Source organism: Aphelocoma coerulescens, chromosome 2, assembly GCF_041296385.1.
Source record: "Aphelocoma coerulescens isolate FSJ_1873_10779 chromosome 2, UR_Acoe_1.0, whole genome shotgun sequence".
NCBI lineage: Eukaryota > Metazoa > Chordata > Aves > Passeriformes > Corvidae > Aphelocoma > Aphelocoma coerulescens.
In genome coordinates, this window is record NC_091015.1 from 48,927,273 (window position 1) to 48,936,077 (window position 8,805).

An 8,805-nucleotide genomic window follows, 5' to 3' on the forward strand; every position below is an offset into this window, starting at 1 on the left:
TTAGGCAAACGTGAATGAACTCAGTCGCAGCAGGAAGTGACTGTTCACCTGTGCTTGTCACTGTGACACAAAATGTAAGAATGGTCTTGCCAGCTCAAACCTAAGTCCACCAAGCCCACTGTCCCTCTCCAACAGTGGCAGTGGTGCATCTCAAAACATCCATCTTTTCTCCAGCAGTGAGAAGTGCAGGGACTCTCTGAGCCAGAGGAGCTATGTTTGAATTTCAGTAAAGTGCCATTTGCAGGTAGAGGTAATGTGCTATGCATATTTAAATGCAAACTGAACAATTTGGGGATGCAAGGGGCCAAAAGGACAAGGTTTTGTGGTAAAAATCTGGAATTATCACAAGTAGTTTCTCTCAGACAGCATCCAGATGCTACCTTAGATGTGCTGGTTTTTAGAAATGCACATGGTCAGGGTATCTAGAAAGAAAGTGCTTATAGGACAGGCAAATTGAGTGTGGTAAGGATCTTATCTGTCCATCTGCTTATTTAAAGACAGCTAATGAATTTCAGTCTCCTAAACTGCCTTAGCTAGGTATTTGTAGCACACTGGCATTGATGGCATTTAACTGCAATTTGGGAATTCACAGTGCAGGTGTTTCAAGTCTGGCATTTTCCTTGCTCAGACACATCCCTTCCCCTGGCCACCTTAGATCCCAGTAGTGGTAGGCACAGTTCAGCACTCACAAAGAGCTGCCTCTGGTTGGTTCCCAGCAAATCCACAGAGCTGGGACTGACTAGGGCTCAGCTCCTGAATCTTTCCTTTGTCACCCCTCCTTTTTCTGAGTGATGGTTGTATTTTGATGTGTTTGTATTATTTTTGATGGTTGTATTACAAAGCACTTGCCATTGGTTCATGTTCAGAGCAGCATGATTGTTTTCTTCCTAACACTTTGGTGACACTTGCTTAGCTTGTCATGCCAATAAAGCCTCATTTTAACTGAGCTCGAATCACACTAACAAGATGCGGAGGAGGAAGTTAGCAGTGCCTATTACAATGAGTCTTTGGAAGGAAAGAGAGAGGAAGAAATTCACTCTTCAAAATTATACATCACACCGAATTGTATGAAAGCGTTAACTACTACCTCTTGCAGGGATACAGCTGTGATCTTAATGATAAGCGTTATGTGGGTACAAATTCAACATAGACTAAAACAAAATTATGTCTATGGAACAAGAATGAAAAAAAAGCAGAAAATAAAGACTACAAGCATTGACAAAGCCATCTGTGGACCACCAGCCTTAAAGAGCACTTGACTTGTGATTCCAGTCTTTAGATAGCTTAAACTCGAAACCTACTCCTCCAAGAAGACATGCCAGGGCTTGTAGCTGTACTAATTAAATACATTAGGTGAAGGTTTCTGATATGATAATCAACAACAAAACGGCAGCTTTAGCATTTAAACCATCTTAATGAGGTGTTAGAACAGAAGCCCTTTGAGGTGAATGGGGAAAGTTTATACACGCTGCTATTGTTCCAGCCCGTCTGGCTCGCCTCTCGAAACAACAGTACGGTGATTACCTTAACAGCCAGGTGGAAAAGAAGTTGAATTCCTGGGCTGTTTTTTTTCTCCACACCCTTGACGTTTTCAGATGCTAGGAAATGTAAGGACAATGAGAAAAATTAACTGAGATTGAAGGTACCGGGAGAGGGAACAAAACTCACTGAATCACCAATGTATGCAGATTTGGGTGTGCCCGTAAGTTATTTGAAGGTTCAGTCTATTTAGACACTGGGGGAGTAAATGGATATTGCGTTTTTAATGGCTCATTACCTTGTTTTTGTCTTTTTTCTTCTTTTTCCCCTACAGAACAAAACGCTCTTTTTCCAACACGATGGGCTATCGGGCGCTCATCAGTGTGATTAATCAGCCTGTATTTGCGCAGGACTTTGAAGACAGAGGAAGCTGGTAGAAGTCCTGCGGGTTATTACTGCCCAAATAAAACTACTCAAATTCCACTTCCTTACTAAGCTAGTCTTGTAAACAACTGCCAGCAAGCAAGCAACTGAAGACATAAGTACATCATTCTCCTCAAACATTATTTTCAGAACCACGTTAGGACCATTTAAATGCACAATAACTCTCGAGGGAGGCTGAGCAGGCATCAGTGGTACAGTCCCACACGAGGCACTGCTATATACAAGCATCAGCCAAGACACCATTCATAACTTACTTTTCCACCAGCAGCACTGGAAGCAGGCTTATTTTCCATGCAGTTCGCAGTGCTAAACATGGGAAAAGGTTCAGTGGAATAAATGCTTCCTCTTATTTTTCTGTGAGACCACCTCATCCTAGTCTAAAAGGCAAATGCCCAACCCGGTGAAAGATAAAACTGCTGCCACCAGTCTCCAGGTGTTCTGCACCACTTTTGATTGTATCCAAATGCCAACATCTCCATCCAAAGATTTTTAACTCTCTGGCAAATTCGGGGCCCCACCTGAAGTCCACAGAAGATTCTGATTAACTTCATTTGCAGCCTATAGAGAAGCAACGTTCGGCCTTATTTTAGTTGTGCAATCAATTTTATTGTGCTATTAAGCTATTTGTTGTAGAATTTGCCATCAATCAAAACACAAAGTACAATTCTGTATGGCTAGCCCTTGCAGAGAAATAAATGCTTTGATGTTAGACATCAATTTTGTTCAGCATTAATAAAAAATATTTACTTGTGTACTTTGCCCAGCCAGTGTGTAGATGTCAGACCATGGAAAATGTTAAGGGTGTCTCCCAGAATAATTGTTCCCTTTACATGTTCTGTTGTTTGTGTGGGTTTGTTTATTGTGTGTTTTTTTAAAAATTAATTGACTGACTTAAAGCAAGCAGTTGAGTACTAAAAAAAAAATCAAAAAACCCAACCAGAAAAACCCCAAAACCAAAAAATTAAGTGCTATCCCTAGAAAGGAAGAAGGGGATTTATTTAGGCCATTGAAGACCTCAGTGCAAGCAAGAAACCAGTCAATCAACAGGCTTGCCTGTGTCCTTCAGAAATTGCTCTTGGAGAAAGTTTGGTTGAACTCTTTGGTCCTTATGGTTAATATGGAAAAACCAGATCTCTGTACCCATACATGGTGCAACTGAAGTCATCAAGACTGTACATAACTCTTTGTCAGATGCAGATTACTCTGTGAACTATTTTCATAGTGAACTCTCTTATCTGACCCTAATTTTAGATTGGTCTCTTTAGTCACCCATTCTGCAAAACCCGAACCAAAACAACAGTACTGGGGCTAAATCCTTCAGAAGAGCCTCAGGAAAGTTGAAGTACTGGTTCATTCCTGAAAGCAGCAAAATTAATTTTCAGGCTCTGGTGAAAAAAACTATTGCTAATAACCAGAACAGCACGATTATTTGTACAGATTTGGTACTAATGTAATTGTGCTATGCCCAGCTTTCTGGACAGAAAGTGGGAGAGATTAGGCTCATTATCTTTTTCTAAGTAGATACATTTAATATAAGTGTGAAAAAAGGAAGAAATAACTGATGTAACATAGACAGTGACTAGTTCTACAATTGCTAATGACAATTACATATCTTCAGTTGAGAGGAGAAGGTATTTCAAAAGCATTTTCCTCCCTAATTTTCATACTTGATAGGAATGTTATTTTGCCAGGCTGCAGCCACAGCCCTGTCAAGAAACAGAGTCTGAACACAAGAGTGCCAGTTAGAGAGTGAACATTTCAAATCTACCTTTCCAAAGGAAAACTTCCAGCGAGAGCTAGTGAAGGCATCTGGGTGAGTAACCCCTTGAGGAACTTGTGATTTGCTGGAACGAGTGGGAAAATAGGGTGCTGTTGTCTGCTCTTGGTAATACCTCCTGGGCCAGAAGTGCCATGGCTCCCAAGGAAGTTGTGGACCACAGTTTCCTCTGCTGCCAGGCAGGACCTTAGGGCTTCAGTCCCAGTTGCAGCAGTTGTTCCAGAAAAATGATTTTCTAGAGAAAGTGTAAACAGCTAAGGATGTGCTGCATCCCAGTTGTGAGGTTTGATGGGCCATTGGGAGGACAATATCCACCTTCTTGCACCTAGACTTCCTATCTCCTTCTTCCTTGTAGTTTGTTTCCCACACCTCTAATGCAAAAAAAAAAACCCACCACAAAGCCTAGATAGCCGTCTCACTAACCCAGGTAATCCAAGAAGACTCCAGAAGCTGAGACTTGAGAAAAATGAAAAGAAAGGAAAGCCATTTCCTTCAACTTTACTGGTGATGGGTTTTTTTTCTAAATTTGAAGAGCATGGAAGAAAGATGTTTTTATTGTTTGTTTCAATGTGACAAAACACCCCTTCATTTTCTTCCCTATTACTGGGAGAAAATGAGTAGTTAGCTCATTACACTGACACCAGAGACAATATTTTTTATGTGCTGATTTAGAGCTTCCATCTTTTCTTATTTACAGACATTTACTTCTAAAAATGTCCAGCTGAGGCTGTAGCTACAGCCCTTTACATCACACATGTATCTGGGGGAGTGTGAGACACAAGGTGTTCACAGCTATCAGGCCTAAGACCTGAAGCAAAACTGTACCTGTTCCTATTCCCACTCACCTGTACATCCACTGGTTGAGGATGTTCTGTCAAGAGGAATTTGCCTATCTGAAGAAGATGTATTTTAACGCCTTTATGGAAGCCAGTGTTGATGCTGTCAGAAGAGGCAGGAGCAGTGAGTAATTTTCACTCTGACAAAAAGCCCAGAATTGAGTCGTGAACCACCCAGTCACCACCAAAGGGAGCTGCTGGGGGTTGCTGGTGAGGCAAAGAGGGAGAACGTGGGAGTTTGTTCAGTTTTGACAAAGGTGGGCTAGAATTACCCCGGAAATCGTGACTCAGATGTTTTCATGGCCCCAGCTTGCATTACTCCCAGGAAACTCTCTGATGCCAAAGTCACAGTTTAGTTACATCAGTGACTCACAAGTGTGAAGATTCATATTTTAGCACTTGAGGGAGCATTAAACCATTTAAAAATGAGTGCTGATGAAAATGAAGGACTTGGGTTCTTCTAACCATGGGTATGCATTAGGATCCTAAATTGAGATGAATGGTTTAATTGTTCTCTGTCACTTGTTTTGGTTAACAGTTCAGGGATAAAATGAGCTTATTGCTATAAGAAAATGTTTAAACCTGTCAGGAGAACATACATTAATATTCACTTTGTCTTCTGTGCAAAGTATAAAAAGTGTATAAAGTATAAAAAGAGAAATCTTATCTGTGAACACTTCTGTACACTGGACTGCCTTTCCAGAGAGCTCCTTAAATGATGCCAAAAATAACATTTTCTATCTCTTTTAGGAAAATCTTTTAAATTGTCAACAGCTTTCTTTTATATTTTTATAGCATCTGTAGTGGTATACTAAACCATGACATCCAACAGAAATGAGGTTTGCCCTGATAGCCTTTCAGAATGAAAATGTAGAAATATTTGTGTTATCAGTTTTGCCAAACCTTGCAATTTTTAGCTCTAGTATTAATTGATGAGTTTAGAAGTTATCAGTTAGTACTGAGATTTCAAGTCCTGTGATTAAATGGAGATTTTGGTCCTCTTTTGATCTTCTCAATGAAATAACTTTTGTACCTTTTGCAAGGATAGCTAGAAAAGGTGAATGTGAAAGCCTAAAAAAACCAAGGGAAATACTCCTCTGAGGTTTGTAAATATGCGTGGGACATGTCTGCTTATGCATTTGCAAGATGTTGTGATTTTTAACTTACTGTCCTCCTTTCTTGTGCATTTTTGAGGCAGAGGCTGAAGGCACTGAACAGCCATGAAAAATATCGTAACCATTTCTTCAGTGGCTCTTTAGTGTGAACTAAGTTAGAGGAATCATCAGTAATGCAGAACTATCAGTTTACCTGGTGTCTTGAAATAGATAAAGCATGATCCATTAGACTCATCCTTTTGCCCCAAGGCATTAAGATCTAATGCATTTTATTAACTGAGAGAGTGTAGCACAAAGTGCCATATGGCCTTTTAGCTGGGGTGATTTATGGTGACACACTCCAAAGGAGATACAAGAGCTTCAGATTTCTCTGTGACTCTTGTAGCTTTTCTGAATCAGGCATAGGAAGCTGAATGGAATAAACTGGCCTCTAATTTACAGTGACAGAAGTGAGACGAATACTCAATAAAGATGGTGACATTGAATGAGAGCAGCAGACCCAGTTGTTCCACTGGTGAACACTGCTGGAGTGAGCGATGAAAAAAGAACCAAAAATGCCTTTAAACTGGGAGCCACTTACATTACCCCTTCCTAATGCTGCATGTCCCATTAGAGATTAAAATCTCTGTAGAGGCAAAACGCTGGTAGCTCATTCAGAGCCACTCAGCACTGTGTTTTGCTTTAGTTTTGGCATGGCAAGATGCACTAAGATCAATGAGGAAGCAAGTTCAATGTGCAAGATGCTGCTTTACTGCCTTTACTTACTGCACTCAGCTTGCTTTCTAGTTTTCACTGTGCTATGCGGTGCATGACAAGTAACGAGACAAACCAGCAGCATTAAAATAAGTTGCAGTCACACTGTCAAGGATGTATAATGTCTTTTCCTTCTGGAGCTGCCTGCCTGATGCACAGGGAGGTCTGGATAGCCCTTTCTTGGGACACAGGCCAGAGGAGGCATGCCTGCTGCCAGGTACTTGAGTACCAGGGCAGCGAAGTCACCAAGTGAGCATCCAAGTGTTGGGAGGGTGAGCAAACAAAGGTCCCTTCATCAAAGGGGCTGTGTGGGGGAGCAAGGGCTGAGGTTGTATCACTTGTGTTTTGCTCAGTGGCATTGGTGGAGCAGCCTGATCCTGAAGTCTCCCTGCCCCCCTGCACTGGCTGGGGTGTGTGGGATAAGTGACTGGGACTTTCCCCAAGAATTGTCCCTTCTTCTGGTGTTGCATTGCACCAGAGAGATACCCCGCTGCCTCCTATTCAAAATTCCCTGGAGCACAGGAACATGATGAGCCACATGCCTCAGTGAATAGGGAAGAGATTCTTGTCCTGGTCCCTTACTTTCCACTGGTCACTACAAGAGATGCAAGCCCTGGCCATGGGCTTGTCCAGTCCTACATTGCATGAGTCTCTGCCTCAAATCCCACACAGGTCCCTTGTTTTTTACAGTGTGAGGCTCTGTGCAGTAAGTTCAGGGCAGGCAATGCCCAAAGCTGGGCTGCAACCTCACAAGGCCGTGATGATTGTGCAGTGCCCATAGCAGGAGTGCCACTGCTTCCATTGGAGGTGATGCTGTGAGCCCAACAGAAGGAGGAGCTATACTGGGAAGGGCCTGGCAGCCCATGGGGTCCTTGAATTCACAGAAAGGGCATAAAGAAGCAATGGATCCGAGGTCCATTTTCTCAGATTGGATAGAATGGGGTTGCAGTTGGGGATGGCCAAGCAAGGCACCCCTATGCAGGTTTCCAGGGCTGGGGTTGCAAGCCCTAGAGCCAAGGAGGTTACGGGGGGGACTTGCAGTGACAGACTTTCCCCAATACTGTGCAATCCCACAAGACCCTGCCTCCATCACAAAGCTGGTGGAAGGTGATCCCATCCACATTCAATCCCACTCCCAATACACATTTTAATGACGTATTGCCACCTTCATGCTGCAATTTGCCACACATCTTATCAGTGTGCTGCAAAGTAGATCTGTAAAATAATCCCAACTAAAACCAAAAGTGTTTGGTTTGTTTTTCTCCTGGATCCTAAAGCAATGTAGCAACACAGCAGAGAGATAACTGCAGCACAAAGACAGGAACAAGCTCTGGGAACCAGAAAGAACTAGAACTTTTAAAGATGGTTGTGCCAGCAAAAATAGTATATTGTGAAACTACAGCCAGGATCTCCACAAAGAATCTATATTTGCATCTTTACAAATTTTCATAACAGCCTTTGATGTCAGCTGTTATCGGCAATAATGAGTGCTCTGTGCCAGACCTGCACGTGCCACTTCAGAAATGTATGCCTAAGAAGGGAAGTTCTTAATTTGATTATTCAAGCAGGCTTGAGACTGGTTTGCAGTCTCTTGCATCAAGATTCCAAACATCTCCTGTCAGATTATATATCCTCACTTATGCCCCATAGCTACTGCCAACAGGATCAGAAATGTTTTTAATTAAAAATGTTATTTCTAAATACAGTTTGCAATGTATATTCTTGGTGAGAAGTGCTTCTCACCTTGTGAACTTTCAGATTGCTGTACTGCAATCAAAATATTGCAAGCCTTACTCTGGTGTCTTATCTACACAGGCTAAGAAAATGCATCTGGGTTCCTCTGAAAGGCTTTCCTGGTGTAGCTGTGCTGGCTCAGAGTTGAAAAACCCATGCTGGCAAAAAGCTAGAAAATAAAAGGGCAGAACTTCCAACCTTTTGCCATCATAGCTTATTTAATTTAATGTGGCCATCTACAGTCCCAAGGGAACTCTCTTGCAAACGTTATCTACACTTCCTGTCTTCTGTACTAGAAAACTGCCAGTCATACCCTGTACTGCCAACCCCTAGAGAGCTTATAGGAGAAACCTAGTAGCAGATTAATTCATGGCCTCGAAAGATTTTAGTTGATCAGGACGGGCCATCACTCCAGGTGCCCAAACCAAACTCATTCTTATGTTTCTATATGTAAAACTGAACTCTTGCAAAGAGGCTGTTTTGTAATGGAACTCTTTTGCTTATATAAGCTGAGTTTCTACTGAGGCTTTATTGTACACTTCTAACAGTTAATGTTTTCAAGGGGAGACAAGCTTAGAGCCTTGATATGCGTTGTAGCTTTGACCTAATAACAACCAGCCTGGTTTTCCCTGGTCCTGCATTTTGTACAGTCACTTATACCTGTCAC

The 8,805-nt window shown here is 42.0% G+C and overlaps 1 long non-coding RNA gene across 3 annotated transcripts in view; it reads right to left on the reverse strand.

Annotated features, from left to right (window-relative positions):
• The window catches only part of LOC138106553 (uncharacterized), a 49,042-nt gene extending 47,177 nt beyond the window's left edge, over positions 1–1,865 (reverse strand). For all 3 annotated transcript variants that reach the window (XR_011149024.1, XR_011149025.1, XR_011149023.1), the window contains exons 1-2: positions 1,778–1,865; positions 1,525–1,598 (exon numbers count right to left, since the gene is read on the reverse strand). This is a non-coding gene — a long non-coding RNA (uncharacterized lncRNA). The remainder of the gene's footprint in view (positions 1–1,524; positions 1,599–1,777) is intronic.
• Between the last annotated feature and the right edge of the window lie 6,940 nt (positions 1,866–8,805).